This window comes from Ambystoma mexicanum, chromosome 2q (assembly GCF_040938575.1).
Source record: "Ambystoma mexicanum isolate Mex_15411 chromosome 2q, UKY_AmexF1_1, whole genome shotgun sequence".
NCBI lineage: Eukaryota > Metazoa > Chordata > Amphibia > Caudata > Ambystomatidae > Ambystoma > Ambystoma mexicanum.
This window is the reverse complement of record NC_090924.1, coordinates 1,368,914,537-1,368,934,945: the sequence shown is the minus strand read 5'-3', so window position 1 is coordinate 1,368,934,945 and position 20,409 is coordinate 1,368,914,537.

Below are 20,409 nucleotides of genomic sequence, written 5' to 3'. Positions count from 1 at the left end.
TTGCGTTCTATGTGCTTTAGTTGTGTTGGGGATCTAGCGTACCCTGCTTTGGTAGAGGGTCTCTAGTGGGGTGAGCCCTGTTCTCATCTGGCTATCGGCTTTAATGTGTGGTGATTCAGGGTTGTTGTGAAGGATCTCATTTATTATCGGCATCTGGGCTGCCCAATAGTATGTTTGTAGGTGGGGAAGTCCTATACCTCCTTCCCATACGGAGCGTTGTAGGGTTTTTAGTGCAATTCGGGGGTGCCCTCCACCCCACAGGAGCTTTCTGAGAATCTCCTCTATTTTGTGGAATTCTATTTTGGGTACATACAGTGGAGCATTCTGGAGGATGTATACGAATCGTGGTAGAGCCAGCATTTTGAACATTGCCGCCCTTCCTAATAGGGTAAGAGGGAGGGTCATCCAGTGTTTCACATTGTTTGCGAATCTATCTCTGATTGGGTGTAGATTTTGGGATACGTATTGCGTGAGGTCCGTCGTAACCTGTACCCCAAGATATTTGAACTGCTCAGTTTCTATTCTGTATGGGCAATTATTTAGAGCTGTCGCATCAATTCCTTTAATCGGGAATAGAATGGATTTGCTATGGTTTACTCGTAGTCCGCTAAATGCTCCATATCTATTTAGTATGTGGGTGACAATGGAGTATGACACTGATGGATCGCTCAGGTAGATCAGTAGATCATCGGCATAGAGGGAGACTCTATCCTCCCAGTCCTGGGCCCATTGGAACCCCTTCCACAGCTGTGATTCTCTCAGCATTATTGCCAGGGGTTCAATTGCCAGTGCGAAAAGCATCGCCGAGAGGGGGCAGCCCTGCCTGGTCCCTTTACCCAAATTAATGCTACGTGAGGTCCATCCATTCACCCTTATCTCAGCTGTCGGTGCATTGTATAGCAGCTTGACCCAACCTATGAATTGTTCACCCAGCCCCATTCTACCCATGATGCTCCACAAGGCCTCCCAGTGGACTGAATCGAAGGCTTTTTCGAAGTCAATTGTGAGGAGTGCTAGTGACTCCCGCAGTGTTGGGGACTTTTCAATGGCGGCGTGCAGCCTATGGATATTCATTTGTGTGGATCTCTGCGGCATGAAGCCACATTGGTCTGGGTGGATAAGGGTGTTTATTACTGTCTGGAGCCTGTTAGCCAGTATCTTGGCTAGTATTTTGGCTTCTATGTTTATAAGTGAAATCGGCCTGTAGGAGCTGCATATGTCTGATGGTTTGCCTTTCTTATGTATCACCACTATAGTGGCCTTTCTTAGATCCGGGGGCAGGATTCCTCTTTCTTTGGCATACAGAAACATTTTATGCATATGTGGTACTATTTGTTCATTGCCGGTCTTTTTCCAAGCCTTTACTAGGAAGCCGTTAGGCCCTGGGGTTTTCCCATTTTGGAGTTGGGATAGGGCTGTTGATAGTTCTTCTTCTGTGATTTCTGTTTCTAGACTCATTCTTTGCGTATCGTTTAGGTGTGGAATGGTGAGTGTATCTAGGATGCTGGGGTCCACCGAAGTCGTAGGGGAGGCATATAGCGCCTCATAGTACGCTGCGAAGGTTTCAGCAATGGCTGAATCAGTCCAGGTCTGTTCTGCATTTATGGTGGTTATACATCTTATCTGGCGTTGCCCCTCCTCTCTCTTCTCCAACCACGCCAGCATCTTGCCGGCTTTGTCTCCAGTCTCGTATAGTCTAGTGCGCATAGCTCTGTGTGCTTGTTTCGAAAAGGTGAGTGTGATATTATGCAGCTTCTTTTGTGCCTCTTGCAGGGTTCTGTTGTCATCTGGTGCGCCTGTATTTATATATTGCATTTCGGCATTTCTGACCTCCGTTTCAGCGTCTTCGACCTCTTTCCTGTGCGCTTTTTTGTAAGCTGCTGTCCAACTCAGTATTTCGCCTCTCAGAGTTGCCTTATACGCTTCCCATATGGTTCCTTGGTCGTTTATCGAGTCTTGATTTAGTTCGAAGTATGAAGCAGTGGCTTTCTGAATCTTTTCTACTAGCTCTGGGAATCCTAAATAATATGAATTTAGTCGCCATGTCAGTGGGGGCAGGGGTCTTTCTGTTTCAAGTAGGATCATCAGCGGAGAGTGGTCTGAGATCCCTCTGGGCTGTAGAGTTGCCTCCGTTACCTTGTGTATGTCTTCGCCAGGGAGGAAGAAGTAGTCCAGTCGAGACAACGATGCGTGTGCACCCGAGTGGAAAGTGTATTGTCTTTCTGTCGGATGCAAATCTCTCCATGCATCCTTCAGTCCCATTGCCGTAGCGAAGGTGGCTATTTTAGTTGGTATTGCTGGATTTCTCCCTCTTATATGTGTGCGGTCCATATTGACATCCATTACTTCATTGAAATCTCCACCTATTGCTAGTATATCTGCAGTATTATTGGCTATGATCGGTGTGATGTCGTCGAGTAGAGTAGTTATAAGTGCCGGGGGAGCATAGACCGCCAGTAAGGCAATGGTTTGGTTCCATAGCGTTCCTTTTATGAGGACAAATCTCCCTCCAGTATCCTGGGTTATACTGGATATCTCAATAGGGATTCTCTTATTTATTAGTATTAACACACCTCTCGAGCCCATTGAAAAGCCTGCATGTATTGCTGTACGGTATCTGGTTCTCTTGAAAAATTGGCATCGTGTGCCAGCCAGGTGTGTCTTGGTAAGTAGTACTATGTCTGGATTATGACGATTCAAGTATTGTGTTACCAGTCTTCTCTTAATACTGTTTCCCAGGCCATTAACATTCCACGTCATGAGAGTAAGCTTCTTGGTATTTGGCCCAGTCGCACTCATTCCTTGTCGTGTATGAATGTCTGTGTCAGTGGTCGCAGTTTAGATGAGAGGAGTCCTGCCCTGTGGCTGTTTGGGCTGCCCTGGTGTCTTCCCATCTCAAAGTGCATGTCTAAGCCGTGCTTTCCTTGTTGCCAACAAATAACGCGAACAAGTCCCAACTCTCCCCCCTCCCCATACTCCTTCCCCAACTGAAGCATCTGTCGCCCACACAACCAAACTTAATCAAACTGTTGAACTTGGGGTGTCTCTTGTCACTGTGGCGTTGGAGGTGCCGCAGTGGAGATTCTGGATTTCTTTTCGCCGCCGTGGGTTGGAGATGCCACGGTGGGTGATTGCAAGCTTCCTTCTTTGCCGGTTGCAATCGAGGGGGTGGATTGCGTGGTGTGGCTTATCGTAGCCGCCAGCCGTTCAGTGTGGTATTTGTTCCAGCTTGTGCCTCCGTTTGTCCACTTGCGGAAAGTGTTTCATGCAGTTGTCTGTAGGTTGTATTTAATCCTCTACGTTCTGTGGTATTTCTTCCATTTGTTGCTGTGGCGGCTCATTTGGTGCTCTGTTTGGTCGGGGTATGTTTCTCCGGTTTTCTTGCCGTCTCCATGGGCCCCATTCACCTTCTAGGTTGCGTTCCGCCCAGCTCCATGCCTCTTTTGGGTCTGTAAAGTGCACTGTTGTGCCCTTATGGTATATTTTCAGCTGTGCCGGAAATAGCAAACCGTATTTCACATTCAGCCCTTGTAGCCGCTTTTTAAGAGTGTCAAAGGATTGCCTTGCTCTTTGTACTTCTCTAGTAAAGTCAGGGAAGAAGGCTATCCTGGAGCCGTTATATGTCATGGTCCCCTTCGTCCTTGCCATGTGGAGTATCGCATCTCGATCCCTGTAATTTAGGATCTTGGCTATCACTGTTCGTGGTGGTGCTCCGGGAATTGGCCTGCCAGTTGGTATCCGGTGTGCCCGCTCAATTGAAAAGAAGTTTGAGAGGGATTTGGGAGCGAATAGATCGGCGAACCATTGTTCGAGGAACAGCTCCATGCTGGGTCCCTCTGTTTTCTCGGGCAGGCCGAGGATTCGAATATTATTCCTTCTCGATCGGCCTTCTCCTTCTTCCACCCTCTCCTCCAGTGCTTTGATGCGGTCTAGTGCGGTATTCATTTGTTGACCCATGCTTCTTAAACTGTCCTCCGTCACTGCTATGCGCGTTTCTGCCTCCCCTGTTCGAGATGATAATTTCTGGAGATCATGACGCAGCAAGGAGACCTCTGTACAAATGCTGTCCATTTTGACTTCCATGGCGGTTCGAGAATTGGAGATGGCATTCATCACGTCTCTAAGGGATATGTCGTCCTCGGGCTCTGGTGATTCGTCAGTTTTGTTCTGATCCATAGGCAGTGTCGGGGTAGACGTTGTCTATTGCTCCATTGTGTTCTGGGTTCCAGTTCTCTTAATCCTTTCTTTGCCCATTTCTGATGTGTGGGGGTACAGCGCGTGGTTTCCCCGGCTATTCTTAGCAGTAGGTCAGGCTTTGGAAGTCAAGGGGGGTGGAGGCGGGCAGGCGGACGGTCAGTCCGGGGTGCCGTCTGCTATGCTTCGGTGTCTCAGGAGATCGCCAACCCTCCTCCCCCTTCTCCTTACCGGTTCTGCCTTGCGCTGCTCTCCAGGTTCCCTTCATCACCGCAGCAGTCGCTGCTGCTGGCGGCAGGCGCTCTACGGGGGACCGGAGCGCCCGCGCGGTCCTCGGCCTGCCGTGTGTTGGGCACGCGCACTCGCCGGATGGAGGTAGGTCTCCCAAGGTACGCTGGTGTTGTAGGCCTCGGCGAAGCCGGGATGTCGTCCCGGAGGATGGCCAGCCCAACGCAGGCCACGGGAGGAGGGGAGGTGCTTGCTCTTTTCGGTCAGCAACGATTGTCAGAGTCGGAGCGGCTGACTTTTCCAGGCGGAGGTTGGCGCCCCTTCCGTCGGGTCTGTGGGCTGGGTCTCTCCCAGTTTCATACGATTTATCTTCGGCTTCCGCGAGAGGCAGTGCCTGTAGTTCTAGATTGTGTCGCCATCGGCCATTTTGGTTTTCGTTTTGGCGCCGACTGCTTCTCTCTCCAGCTGTAGATATCTTGGGATTGAGGCTTCGGAATTAGCACCAGTTGCAGATAGTGTTCCTACTGGGTTTCCGCCACCTTTGAGGAACCTTTTTAGGGATAAATTTGCCCAAATTCTTAGGATATTTCAGAATGTGGCTGGCGGCTTCGGGAGCTCTACGGGCTCACGTCTTCATCGGTCGCCAGCTGGCCACGCCCCCCCTCTTAATATTTTTTGTTAATAGAGAAACTGAGAGTTAGGATTTGTTTTAGCAAGGCCTCATTGTATTTCTCTACAGAACGCGTAGTTCGCTATGTAAGGCATCTAAGTCTTTCCTCGCCTCTTTCTTTCTTTTGGCTATGTATCAGATGATATGTCCCCTTAGGGCTGCTTTATATGCATCCCATTTGTTGGCGGTAGATGTGTCCTCGTCTTTATTCACATGAAAAAAGAAGTGATGGAATTCGAGAAAGGATTTTTAGAAGTTACCGTCCTGAAGGAGTGAGTTGTTGAATCTCCATCTGCTTATGTGATTATTAGAACATCCCATTTCTATATAAGTGATTACAGGAGAGCGATCTGATCCTAAACGGCATTCAATAGTGTAATCAATTATTGCACATACTAGGGATTTGGTTACGCCAATATAATCAATACAAGATAGTGAGTAATGAGTTAAGGAGCGAAAGGTAAAGTCTAAATCAGTTGGATGAGCACACCTCCATGAGTCAACAATGCCAATTTCATTTAAACATGTTGTAAATTCAGTATGTGATTTAATATGTTTGAACTGACATGGGGATTTCCTATCTAGGAAGGGGTCAATAACATTATGAAAGTCTCCACAGATTATCAAATTTGGGCGATCTGTTTGCAGGACATCTGCTTCATTTTGCTCCAAAACTTAGGGTCGGAATTAGTGGGCCCATAGATATTTAACATTGGAAAAACATGAGAGTTAATTGATTATTTAATTTAAACCCCTCTACCACTCTTATCTGTGTCTTTATGTAGGATCTGATATTTGGTACCCTTCTTGATTCGGATAGCCACTCCATTCGGTTTACCATCTGCCTGGCTGGCTATCACTTCACCTACCCAAAATCTCTTCAGTTTCATGGATTCCGGTAAAGATAAATGTGTCTCTTGCAAGCAAGCAATAGTTGGTTTAAATCTATCGATGTGAGCAAGTACCCTTTGCCTCTTAATTGGGCTATTCAGACCTTTAACATTCCATGTCATACATCTCAAGGGCATAGTCTAAGGGAAAGTAATAATAATAATGTTAATAACAGATAAACATTTCCAATGTGTCCATAGTCAAAGTGCTTCCCACTTATCCAGAGAATTACAATTTGCAGAGCAAAAGTAGAATTCCAAGAGTTGTTATAAAATAATAAAATTGGGTGTAAAACACAAAAAGGAAAAAAAGACCAACATGGCAACAACTGACAGCAGGGTGTTATCGGGTAGGAAATCACAGCTTGATGGTGTTTAAGACATCTCCACCCAATAAAAATGAGAAAATGAAATAGAGCAAAAGAAAAAGGCTCATAAATCAGAGTTGCAATGCCAAGTGCCATAATGGGGGTGTATGCACATCCCACAAAGGGCGAAACAGCGAGCAAAAACCTGAGAAGAAGTCCGCTCCAGAAAGTGGTAGATCGACAGTTCCAGGGGGGTGATTATTCCAAAGAGATTTCTTTAAAGTGAAACATGAGGCAGGAACCAGTGAGGAAGAAAAGAGAGTCAAGTATGACTGGTGTTGCCTGTATCCATCGCTTCCATCTTTTGCAGTCTTATGTAGTTCTTTAAATCAGCTGGGTCCTCAAATTAAGATGCTTTACCATTAATGGTGGCCTTGAAAGTGCAAGGGTGAATCAAACCGTATCTGACATTTAATGGCTTGAGCGCAGGATGGTATGAGAGTAGGTCTTTCCTCCGCTGGGCTCTGATTTTGGACATATCTTATGAGACAAAGATCCTATGGCCATTCCATGTTAGATTTTCCATTTCTTTTGCTTTCTGCAGAATCAATTGGAGTTGATTTTATTCCAGAAGCAGGAAATGTATTGTTCTCGATGCAGTTTTCGTATATGACTCAGCTCTCTTAGGTTCAATTCTGTGAACCCTTTGAATATTAAGAGCAATGAAGATTCAAAATGTTTGGACAGGTTTTCTTAAGAAAAAGAGCCACATCATGCCCTTCTGCTCCTTCTGGAAACCCAAAGATGCGTGGATTATTTCTGTGTTTCTTTTTTTTTTAAATCTTCATTTTGTTTCTGAAGAGTAAGTATGGAGTGTTCTATATGAGCAACTTTAGTGGCAACGTCTTCGGCCACCAACCCTTCTCTCTACTTCTTCAATTCTGGTCTCAAAGCTTAGCCATCTTTCATCTGGTTGTTGAAGCTTGATGTTGGTGGTCTCCATAAAGGGTTTGAGTGCCCTTATTTCCAGTAGAATACTCTCCATGTTTGATTCCGTGATTGTCTGATTGGGAGGAGGGGAGTCACTTTTTGGCGTTTTTAAGGTGGAGCCTGATGTTTCTTTGTTAGCCAAGCCTTTTGTTTGACTTTTTTGTGAGGACATATTGGGAGATGTGTTAGGGCAACAGAGGAGTTTTCATAATGCACCAGGAGCATTTAAGTCCCTTTATCTCTAGTCGTATTAAAGTATTACAGTTTCTTATTATTATTATTGAGGACACCGTTGGTGGAACTTTGACAACAGAAAACGGTGCAAAGAGTCACACTATGTTCATTTGTCCACAGGGAAATGTGTGCTGCCTCTTTTAAATAAGCATGTTGGTGGGTTCATGTGTACTGTCGATAGCCAGCTTTAAAGTAAATGCTGAAATAGATGTTATGAGTTGCTTCTTTAATTAATGCCAATCTGATATAATCATTTCTTGATATAGAACCAATAGCAGCCTATGTAATAGGTTCTAAATAGCCTCACATCCGGATTTGCAGCAGATATGCTGTTGTGAATGCACCGGAAATAATAACTCCACATCCATTTGGGATAAATATGTCCTCGAATTCATAAAATGGTAACAAGGAGTCAATATTATGGATAGGATACACAGTTTATATGTGGCTGCCCATGTTGTAGAAGAAAGCCATACCTCGTTGGAAATATGTGCAGCGTCATCCTTCCAATGCAACCCGACATTGCTGACAGGAAGTGTGGCGCATTCCTAACTCGATTCCACTGCATCCAGCCCCCTGGGCGTTCGACAGGGGTTGAGGGCAGGAGTGTGAGAAAAACTCACAGCGTCATCTGGAAGTGAAGGTATCAGGCAAGTGAGGATTATTTGTGAAAAAGAAAAATAAATATATTTAAAGTACCCCTCCGGTGTTAATATAGATAACGGAGCAGGAGCTCTGGATTAAGCTGCCAATGTTCAATGTGCATAGACATGCCCCCACATATTGCATTTTCTAACATCAGCTTTTATGCTTTGAAATACTGTGTGTTTTCCTGATCATGGTTCACTTTGCTTTTGCATCAGGGATTTCTTCTTTCTTTTCACACAGAATTGTTTTTTAATATGACATCTGAAAATACAAGGCTTCTTATTTCAGTCATGAATAAAATGTACTTTTGATTATTTTCTGTTTGTTTTTATGCAGGAATTTGGGTCTGAGTTTGCCATAGCGCACCAACTTTTGATGGGTAGCAGTTTCAGTGAAAATGCTGCATTTATCTCTCAGCCAGCAATGTGATCTGCCTTTCCAATCTGCACTCTGATTACATTCAGCTCAGCTTTCTCTGTATTTCCACTGCAGAAAGACACCCACATAGTCTGCCTTAATAGGCCCATTTTCGGTGTGAAGGTTTTTGGAAGACTGGCAGGTTATTTTTCCCACGGGCCTTTCTGTACTGTTTGTTTGGGCCTTTGATTAAACCCCACAAATGTAGGTCAGGCTAGACAGGTAATACAACTTATTATGTTTGCTTAAACCTTGATGCCAAGTAAAAAATGCCATGCCAGATTAAGGAAGTATTTGTAGACTGGCACTACAAGTGTCAGTTTTCATTTACTGTCTTAATGTGGCATGACATTTCTTACTTTGCATCAAGGTAAAGCAACCATGATACATTTTATTACGTGGCCACCTTGGCCTACGTTGTCAGTGAGCATTTACTTTCTTATTTTAGCATGGCATTTGTTGCTTTTTACTTGACATCAAGGATAAAGCAAACGTGATGAGTGTTGTTACATGGCTAGACCGGCTTACATTGGTGGCTCCAGTCTAGCCGTATATTCTTTGTGTGTTGGAATTTTTGTACTTTGCTTCAAGGGTAAAACCAAACATAAATGTGATTACTTGGTACATTGGCCTATCTTGGTATAACTAGTCTGTATATGCTTTCTTTCTGTGGCATGTCATATTTTACTGTCTGTGAATACTTAGATGGTAAAGCTGGCATATATTGGTGTAGCATGCATGGACATGCCGAGGCACTGCCAGCATGTTTTATGTACTGGCATATGTTGAGGGCAGAGGCATAATGAAAATGTATTTAGAAAATGGTCTTGCGCACTGTTGGTGACTTGCATCTATCAGGTTTTTTCATGTACAACCACACACAACTGATGACAAACTGTGAGGCTTATAATGCAATTTTTCACATAAGTGCTATAAAATACAAGATTATAACCCATTATTTAAAAATATTTCTCGGTGGAGCAGCCTCCCGAACCCGTCTTGTTTGGTTCAGGATCCATCGCTGGTCTCCAACTCGCCCGATTATTAGACACAAATATTTACACCCCTCCATTTAAAAAATCACCAACCTTTACTGGTGAAGAGGAGTGGTGAGGAGGAATGGTAAGGAGCAATGGTGAGGAGGAAATCTAAGAGCAATAGTGAGGAGAAGAGGAATGGTGAGGAGGAATGGGAAGAGGAATGGTGAGGAGAGGTGGAATGGTCAGGAGGAATGGTCAGGAGGAATTGTGAGATGATCGGTGAGAATGAATGGGAAGAGGAATGATGAGGAATGGGAGGATAATTGGTGAGGAGGAATGGTGAGGAGGGTGGGAGGGGGAATGGCGAGAAAGAGTGGTAAGAAGGAATGGTGGTGAGGAACAGGAGGAAGAATGATAAGCAGGAATGATGAGGAGCAATGGTGAGGAAGTATGGGAGGAGGATTGGTGAGGAGGAATGGGAGAATGAACAGTGAACAGAAATGGTGACAAGGAATAGTAAGGAGGAATGCTGAGGAGGAGTGGTGAGGAGCAATGTAAAGAGGAATGGGAGGATTAATGATGAAGAATAATGGTGAGGAGGAATGGGAGGAGGAATGGTGAGGAGGAATGGGAGGAGGATTGGTGAGAAGGGTGATGAGGAGGAATGGTAAGTAGGAGAGGTCAGGAGGAATGAAACAAGGAATGGGCAGAGGAATGGGAGGAGCAATGGTGACGGGAATACAGAGGAGGAATGGTTAGGTGTGAGGTAACCATTGTGTTCTGGATAGTTAGCCCAATGTATCAGTATTTGGCTGGAAAACTCTGTTAGTAAGTGTTCTTACTATTCTTTTTTAGAAAGAGTGCTCAGGGAGCTCAAGCAGAATGAGTCCAAACTCCTGAACTCCTTGGAAGATGTACTGCGTACTGGCATGTTGCATGTTCATGACAGCACTAGTTCAAATGTTGCGGACAGACCGACCACTCTCCCATACTCCTTTGCTGGGTTGTAGCTGTAGGTTCATGGCATGTTTGTATACCTCAGCAGAGGAGGTTTTGTCTGGTGGATCTTTCATTGACTGTTGGGTCCTTTGTAGGCTGATCTTCTGCTGGTCTCTTGCTGGTGTCAGTTGAATAGCCAGGATTTCAGAGATTCCCTGTCTGCCGGCACCTGGGTATGGAATGTCACACTTTGCATCAGGGGAACAGGAAGGAAGAACCTCTCTGGCATTTCCTGTTGATGTTAGACACCATCATTAAGGCACATTGCTGGATCGAAGCGTTGTTATTAATTCAGAGTTGATGAATTTCCTTGCGGTGGATTCCTGGGCTTGCCTGTGAAATTTACAGTGGCTTATGCATAGTGTTTGGAAATTAATCCTCCATTTCATCAGGAGCCATTGGAGTTTTGGAGGACCACAGTGATGTGTTTGTGTCTTTGAAGTCTCAGAAGAAGTCTGGTTACTGCTTTTTGGACTCTTGGTAGCCTTTGGAGGGAAAATCTGGGTGCCCCAATTAGAGCATGTTGGCGTAGTCTAGTCTCGAGTGTACTAGTGGGATCACAGCGACACCTGTGTATGTGAAGGTCAGGTAGAGCAGGGTGTGACGGACCGGTCACTCCATTTCTGGTTGAGGGTGAGCTCACTGTTCATCAAGGCTCTGAGGTATCTGACGGTTGAGGTAGAGGGCAAGTTCCCGGTAGGAAGGCCTGCTCTGGTGAGAAATGTTCTGCAATTTGAAAGGTAGATGAGCGTCAAAGAACCTGCGGCATAAAAAGGCCCACAATCAGGGAGACACGGAACAAGGAAAAGTTGGGCTCCCGTAAGGCCTCATTTACCCGGCTTGTCACCATCCGGCATTAGGTAGGCTTGGCCCATCAGAGGGGAGTTGTTTGCCGGGCCGCAAGGCCACCATGTCCTCGGCTACTGCCCCAAGGAGGCGGCGTGGAAGAGGAACACGGGTGCGGTGGGGGCCAGCTAGGCTGCTTTGCCCCCCACAAGACACCCCGGCATGCCTGTCCTCTGGGTGAACCTGCCTGCAAAGGCGGCCAGGAATGATGTGGCAATCAGGGGCTGTCAGCACCTTGGCTATGCAGCGCGGTTCAATCCGATAATGTGAATGGGGGCTGTAATGGCGCTGATGAAAAGCAGGCCGGCCTGAAAGGGGCCTTGAATGGCTCGCCTTTTTTTGTGCCTTCATTTTCTGTTTACATGCTACGCGTTATTGATGCCATTACCTTATAATGTGGCCGCTTGTTTCACACTGGGCGGCCGGAATTATTCATGATTGTTTGTAACTTTTTTTTTTTTAAAGACAGGAAGGGGAGAGAGAAAAAATGAAAAGAAACCCCTGTTACGTGTGGACAATTACATTCGTAGGCGGCGACTGAAACATTGATTTTCTGGCACCAGACTTTTTAGATTAAAAAAATGGCAATGCAAAAAATGCTTGCCTGACCTATAGTTCATATTAAGTTCATTTGTCATTCACTATTACCCTGGGAAAGGGGGTGGGGTGGAACAAATAATAAAAGCCGAGCCTTGAGAAATGCATGCCCCGCTCCTTGCTCGGTAAAAATCTACATGCGCGCAGCTTCTGTGTTTTTATTTTGGGGTGAAATCGCTTCACGGAAAGCCCCAGTTGGGGGTGTGGGAGCCTGACAAAGGCAAATGGTTGGCAGTGCCTTCCGAGTAATACATTATTTGGAGTTTTTGATTAAGGTGATTTCCCTGGTGCAGATTCCAGTTCAGCAGTTAAAATGGCCGCTGCGCGTGGCGTTTGGTCAGCTGACCCTATGTCAACCTGGAGAAAAAAACCCAAAAGGATTGCTACTAATTAAATACCAATGCTAACTGAAGACAACTTCAATTCCACATACAATAACCTTCTGCAAGAAGTAACTGGAATGTACTGCAAAGTAGTTTAGAGTATGTCCATAAACACGTATGAGATGTTAGGTTATTTATAACGTGCCCAGAGGTTTCTAAGCACGGAAGCAGGGATCGAACCTGCCGTGCTCTGTGTTGTCTTGCTTTCAAGGCGAGCACGTTGCTCCTGAGCTATCTTCCCAAGACATGTATGGCAGCAACTGGACACAGTACAAAGCGTGTGCAATTGGTCAGTTGTATTGGTGCTCCAAGGGACAGGCAAAAGGTGGACTTTGCGCTGTGATAATGTAAATAAGCAGCAGGTTTGTCTTAGTACTGGTGGAACACCCCTGATATAGTGCTGCAGAATGTGGCGTGGTTTGTGCTCCAGGAGGGTAATTGTCTAATCAATTTCTCCTCACTCTAAAGTGCTAGATTCCGATGACATTTCATACATTCTATATCATGCATATGAAATACATATTTTTATTTGTGAATAGAGTCCTTATAAAAAATGTGAAAAGTATGGTAAACACGGAATTTATAATAACCAGTCATAATACATGTCCTGCCTCCATCCATTATTTAAGCAGTAAGCCCTGAGCCGCGAGGGCATTACCGAGACTCGGTAAACCCCCGCGGCAAGGGGCTTATTGCTATTAGTACCCTGGCCTGCAAGACTGGGGTACTAATAGCATTTTCTCTGTTCCGAAACGCTGCAGTATTTCGGAACAGAAAAAAAAGAAAAAAAATGGCAAAAAATGGCAGCTGGGAAAGGGAAAAAGGAGTCTGTTTTCCCTTTCCATGGCAGCTATCGGAGCAGACACGCTGGGGACATAAGTGTTCCCAGCGCGTTTGCTCCTGAAAAAGGAGAAAAAAGAAGTTAAGTGGGGTTGGGAGGGGATAGTTTGTAGGGGAGGAGGGATGAAAGAAAGAAAATACGTACCTGAATCCCCGGCACGGGACAATGGCAGCCTCCAGCCGAGTTGAAGGCTCGGAGCGGGGATTGCTCTGTTTCGAGCCTCCTCATTGGCTGTTGGGCTGCCACGCCCCCGCCGGGAACAAAGGATAGGAATCCCGGCCGAGGGATTCCTGGTCGGGTAAAGCCCTGGCGAGGGTCAATGAGAATGTTTGTTACATTCTGATTGACCCTCACCAGGTACTAAATGCCCTTAAAGAATAGGATTATAAAATTAATACAATTAGTCTATTTGTCATCCTTTTTCACTGGATCTACTAGACCCGCAGCCTATGCTTATAACATGATACTCTTTTGGAATCCTTATCAGCGATCTAATAAGCCGAGTTATCTAGTATTATCCTCATTACAAGTCCAAGGACCTCATTACAGTTTTGCCGGAATTCCTACGGGATACCGGCAAAACTGCCTTACCGTTTCCACTGCTCGATATCCCGGTATTACCAAAATTACGGACAACAGAGACACCAGAAGCTCCGATTCCATGGAGTCTCGCAGGAATCCTTGGAATGGGATTGGCCGGATTACCGGTATTAACGGTGCTAGTGATTCTGGCGTATATTTGCTAGTGGGGGCCTGAACTCCAGGCAGGCCAGCTGGTAGATAACTGGCCCCAATATATACAGGGGACTCAGAATGGGTAATAATACCCCATACATATTCCCTAACATTTTCACACAGGAGTGTACAGGTTTCTAATCATGAGGCACTGTATTGTTATCATTGACCCTCCAACCAAAGGAACTATCCTTTCAGATATGGATTTACCCTAGATATTGGTGATGTGCCGCTTATCTAGGGGGAGGGGACAGAGATAAGACCGACCCTATATTTTGACTATAGTGCACCATATAAAATGATGGCATTATGATAATCAAAGCAGGAATTACAGTTCCATTTATTCTTCCTGTATGTCTGATCACAAAGAGTTTAAAGCAGTATATGTGGACCTAAATGGGAAACATCATGTTTATAAGAACTAGCCATAACAGGCGACCCTTGGCTCTTTGTGATCAAACATTCAGGAAGAATAAGCGTAACTGTAATTCCTGGTTTCATTAAACTCTTCACATGTTTCTCTCCTGACAGGCCGTGCAGGAGACCCCACAGCCTCATTCCAGAACATTCACTCTGACCCAACAGTATGCTCCCAGACAGGAGAAAAAAGCCCACTCTGCTCCTCCAATGCCGTCTTGACATTTCTTGCCAAAAAATGGTCCTGGAAACGTTCTTCAAAGTGGCCCATTTAACCCCATGCAAGCAAGCCCATCCGCCCCAAGTAGAGCTTAGGGTGTTAGCCACCCAAGAAAGTTTGGAAACATGTGTCAATATTGTGCATAATAATCGTATTGATGCGATGGACCAGTCGGGCCCCTCCTACTGTTCGGACTTGGCTGGATGGTTTGGTCTGGCTGAAACACATGGTTGGGGAAGATGGGGCTCTCTGTGGCCCGCGGACCAGACCCAAGAGTATTTGTGGCCCGTGGTGTCTTCCCCCCTGGCTCTATGCCTGGATGCTGGGGTGGAGGGACCGAGGGCTGCAACCTAGAAAGAGGCCTTGTTAATATCAGCTGCTCTTTTGCTTTTTCTCTGTTTTGTGTTTGGTCTGAAGTGTGACATTGATGTACCCTGCCAATGGGGTTTATATTGCCCCATTGTGCCGAGCATCATGCATTGCTGTGACCTTTCTATTTGTAAGACCTGAATCTTTCTGGATAATTTCTTTCTTTTTTAAATGGTGAATAATCAAGTGCATATGCCCCTATGTACTGAGCAACAAGTAGTCAAACAAAATAATACCACTGACACTCTGCATGTGTCGCAAGTGAGGAGCAACATACTGACAGCTTTATGGCCAATTATTTGCTTCAAAGGGATATGGAGAGTAAAGAGGAAAAGAAAGAAGGGGATGGGGTGACTTGGAGAGAAGGGAAGAGCAGCAGAAAAGAAAACCACCCACACAAAAGAGACCCATGGAGCAGAGGCCCACCGGGGTATCTCCAGAGATCCCTGTAGGCCAGTGCAGCACTGGGTAACCACACAAAAGAGACCCATGGAGCAGAGGCCCCCCCTGGGGAATCTCCAGAGATCCCTGTAGGCCAGTCCAGCACTGGTCATATGTCAGGTTCACGAACCACATGACTGATACTGGGCCTCATTATGAGTGTGGCAGAAAGGCAACAACCGTGCCGGTAATGCTACTGGCGCCGTTGTTACCTCTCCACCACACTACGAGTTGTGCTCGCGGGTGCCGGACTGCATGCCTGGTCTGACCAGGCGTGCATACTGGCACCCGCGAGCAGAACTCATGATTGCACTAGCACCGTTATAAACGCTGCCGGTGCAACCATGCTCCCGACTCCCATTCTGCCCTATGGGGCAGAATGGGGATCGGAAGGCCGGCCATAACGGCACCCGCGAATGGGTAATTTGCGGGTCCGCCAAACTCGGCATGACCCGATTATTGCCCATTCGCGGGTGCCGGAAAAAAACAACTCCGGCGGCAGCCGTGCCCTTAACAAGGGCACGGCTACCTTAATAAGGCACGGCTAACGCCAGAGTTATAGTGAGGGCCACTGACTAGTTACCAAAAACAATCACACAAATATTAGATTAACTTGTGATAGTAATGTATAGTGTGTATGTACACCCCGGTCGTGTTTTACTCTTAAAATGATTTTCTTAATGTTCTTTGTGAAACGTCTTTTCTAAAGTCAATTTAAACACAAATGTTACAATATTTTTTTCCCAGCTCACATAACGTGTGTGAAACCAAAATGATAATATGAGAAGTCATTTATAACACGCCTGTAGAAGTGTTTCCAGGCACGAAAACCTGTACTTCATTTATTAATTTGTTTTATTATTTATTTATTAAAATGCTTGTTTTTTTGTGAAAATGTATTGTTTTTTATACTGAGGACACTTCCACATCTATTCTTAGCTCTAGAAGCAAACTTTCTTTGTGCGTAGTTTATTCTCTATCGCTACAGTGCAAAATCTAGCGCACCATAAACAAGTTTCAGTCAACTCTGAATGTGAGACATTCATCAGGATGAACAACAACCTTTATGATAGAGTTCTAGTTATTTACATAGGTACATGTATGTGTATGTGTTGCAAAATATTTCCAGTCTTTGCCTACCTGTACATTTCCATTGTACTCTTCCTCTTTGGTGAACCTCTACCATCACCTCTGCCTGTATTTCTTTTGGTGAACAGCCTACGGCAAAGAGACTGTGGCTTTTCTTATTGTGTTATTGGTATCTTCTGAGATCCACCTGCACAATCACCTATTACTACCAAACATGAATAAACATCTGCACCTAAATCCCTATAGGCCATTTCAGAAGTGGTAAAAACAACTCTGTGAAAATGTTCCCATTTGGACTCGGATCGTGTTTGTCTTGGGCAAACTTATGTTTCCATACATGTTTAGATAACCCAACTCCAACACAAACATTTCCACATTCTTTTAAAGTAAAATGTGTGTACCTTGTTTTGTGCTCTAGCTTCCTGTCCAAGAATTATCACCCATGGTAGCATTTTTTGTGTGTTGATTTTGTCCTAATACATTCGATCTTATTTTCTTTTTATTTATTTACATTTTATAACACACACAAATAGAAAATAAATAACACAGCAAATGCCAAAAACATACAAAAGATATCTTTTACATGTGTTGTGATTCTTGTGGAACTGGCATGTTTCGACCAGTACGGTTTGAAAATTCTGAGTCTTCATCAGGGTAAAAGAACTATAAGCACTAGTGATGTAAAAACAAGCATTTGCATCTGGATATGCATTTATGAACTATTTATAACAAATCCATTAAATAGTAGTCATCGTATTATTAAATCGTAAATCATTCTAGTTTTGCTAAAATATTCTATGTATGTTATGTGCACAGTATATGTTTATACATTACACAGGATATTTATGATGTAAATATAATACAAACAGTGCTCTGGTGCTTCCCAGCTGGGTGTGTGCTTTATAAATACCATATTCATACAAAGAATGATTTACTGTAAACATTTCTATAAAGCCCAAAATTTGATTGTATTGTTTTTCAAACAGTTCAGGGTTTTGAAAAAGGTCACAAATGTCAAAAGAAATCTTAAATATCAACAGAAGCTGAATAGAATGTAATGGTAAGATGTGCTATGTCTGATGGAAATAGATCAATATCTTTTCTGTGTGAAAGAATTTAGCCAAAACATATTTTATTTGTAAGTAATGTGTTCAAATCAAGAGGAAAACAATAATGATTACAGCAAACAATTCTTAAAACAAGAGAACAATTTAAAAATGATGCCTAGATGAACATATGCTACAAAAAACACTTTCAAATTAAAAGGAACCAGTGAACAACCTGACAAATAAAAAATAAAAATCAGTGGAAAATGAGTTTTACATGCGCTTGAAAGAAAACAGGTCAAACAGTGTATTCAGGTGGGAGATATCTCCCACCCCAACCCTATCTGGCCTCGTTTGCCCTCCATTGCACCTGTTATGTGGTGTTAAGCACTGGTGTTTACCAGGGATGAGCACATCCTACTTGTCCTAACCCATCAACAGTGGTCTTTCTGTCCATGGAAAGTTGCCGCAAACAAGCTGGAATGCTGGCCTTAGTGTACATGAAATGGGATAGGAAGATTATAACATCGGAGATTTCGTCGATTTAGAATTTGTTGCATTTTCTTAATCAAATTTGGCCCAAAATATATGTGGGGAAGATAGATAATTGTGATAATAAAGATAGCGGACAGTTGGGGGAGGGCTCTGGGAGGTCTCCCCCTGCATATATTTGCGCTAAATGTTAAACACAAATGTAAACAATGTTATGAATTCGAATTCGACAAAATAACCTCATAAAACCTATAAAATCTATGGAGAATGTCTAATGATTTAAGCCTTTAAGCATAGACTCCGGCAGGAATTCATCCACAGTAATGTACCTGCGAATATATGGAGCAATTGAAGTGGGTGAGGGTTCATGACTTCAGTGAATCCATCTTGAGAGAGGATCTTATTTCACACAATGTTCGGTTGGCAAATCTTGTGAATGTCATGCACACAATTGATTGGCTGAACTGAGTGCGTCTTAATCACTAGACCACAGCTCTTGCCAGGATGGAAACCCAAGGGTTGGAAATTAACATTGAATGCTGCTGTCTGTGGCATCGTTGATATCATGTATTGGGTGGCAGTGATGGGCATGAGTCCTACGAGGGCCACCTGTACTGATTTTAAAGTGTAAAACCTCACTATTTAGAAAATACATTTACATTTCATCCACTCTAGCCTTACTTTTTTGCATGTTTGCATGTTGGCCATATAGTTTAAAAGGGGGACAATCACAAACAAGTTGTTTTGACTTAGCCCCGACCTCAACCTGGACAGGTCTAGTCACTCAAAAAGATCAGGCAACCCTCACTTCCTCTTAAAGCCATTGCCAGTAGTAAGTGAGGCTGGAGTCCAAGTTACTCATAGGAATTTCATTATGAAACAGTCTCATAGTGTTTTGACTCTTCCTTCAAAATATCAATGTTTACCCCATATTATCTCTAAAATTAGCAACCAGGAAGTGACATCACATAACCACCAGCCAATCAGAGAGCTCAGAAAGCAGACCTTACCTTTTGGTGTTTACCTGTCTCCTGAGACCTCTGTGCTGTGGGATGCCATCATCCTTCTCCCGGGGCTCGGACCTCCATTCGCCCCCGACTTTCAGAGACCCCCACCACCAACCACTCATCCACCACACTCCCACTCCGCTTTACATGCATGCCGCTAGCTGTCTGCTACTGCTTCTGAACCTCTGCGCTCCCCTGACACACTGGTTATAATGAAAGGGAGAAGAGACTCGGAGTAGTTCCCATCTCACTTCGACCATGGCAGCCATTTGCAGTGTTTATTTATTTTATAGCTTGTGAAACGTCCATGGCGCCCATTCACAATTGTATCAAAAATGAGCTATTAGCACCCAAAACAGCATATCGTGGTGCTAGCCACCTGGGTGGGTGGCATTACTGGCCCTCATTAAGGGTGTCACTTTGCTGTGGCATGTAACTTGGACCCCCGTCCATTACCAACTAGTTACTGGGTTACTGCTTAAATACACGGTGCTATGGCAGCTGCTAGAACTTCATGGAAATGTAAGCATTGCCTGCCAACTTTTATGTTATCAACCCTTTGGGGGTTGAACAGCAAACAGTGCTTTTTGCATGGCCTCCTTAACCGACAGAAGCTCATGTTTACTGTGCTGGCAACTTCTTATCTGATCAAAAGCTGGGAGACTGGAAGCGTCCAGATGTCAGCAATTGCTGGAGCTAATGGATAGCCTTCCAGACGTTTCCGCAGGTTCTGCAGAGCAGAGATGTGGGCTGCAGATGAAGATACAAGTGTGTGAACCATGCCTTTCCTTTTACCCACTGGGCTTGGTTCTACATTTCTGAAGCACTGCGTATACAGTGTTCCTCGACTCTTTCATGTTTTAAGGGACTATGGGACTGCTAATACCTGGAAACGAAAGGAAGAAGCATAACTGTTATACTATGGGTAAAGCTTCAGCTCAGCCCTGTTTGGGTGTTTAAAGGCCAGGCAAAGCAAAAGGGCGTACACAGGATGTGGGCTGTTTGAGATATCCCTTCCAGCTGTAGCGCCTCTGGGGTACTCTTATATTGGTGGTTGTATGCTTCACCCTCCCCCAACATCTCCCAGAACCCCCCTTCCAGTCCTTGGTCCCGCAATTGGACTCCCCGACATCTGATTGGCTACTCTCCCTTCTGCTTTGTTCTTGCATTGTACACACAGAGACCAGAGGATATTACGGAGCATAGCTCCTCTGCGGCCTATGTCTTTTCTGTTAGTTTAGGCTACTGGGTGGAGTTCAAGCACCCACTATGAGCTAAAACTATTGCATTGGAGTGCAGGTAGGAGGTGGAGGACATGTGAGGAGGGACACACAGTCTGTGGGCGTCGTTTGGTTATTTACTCGCCCA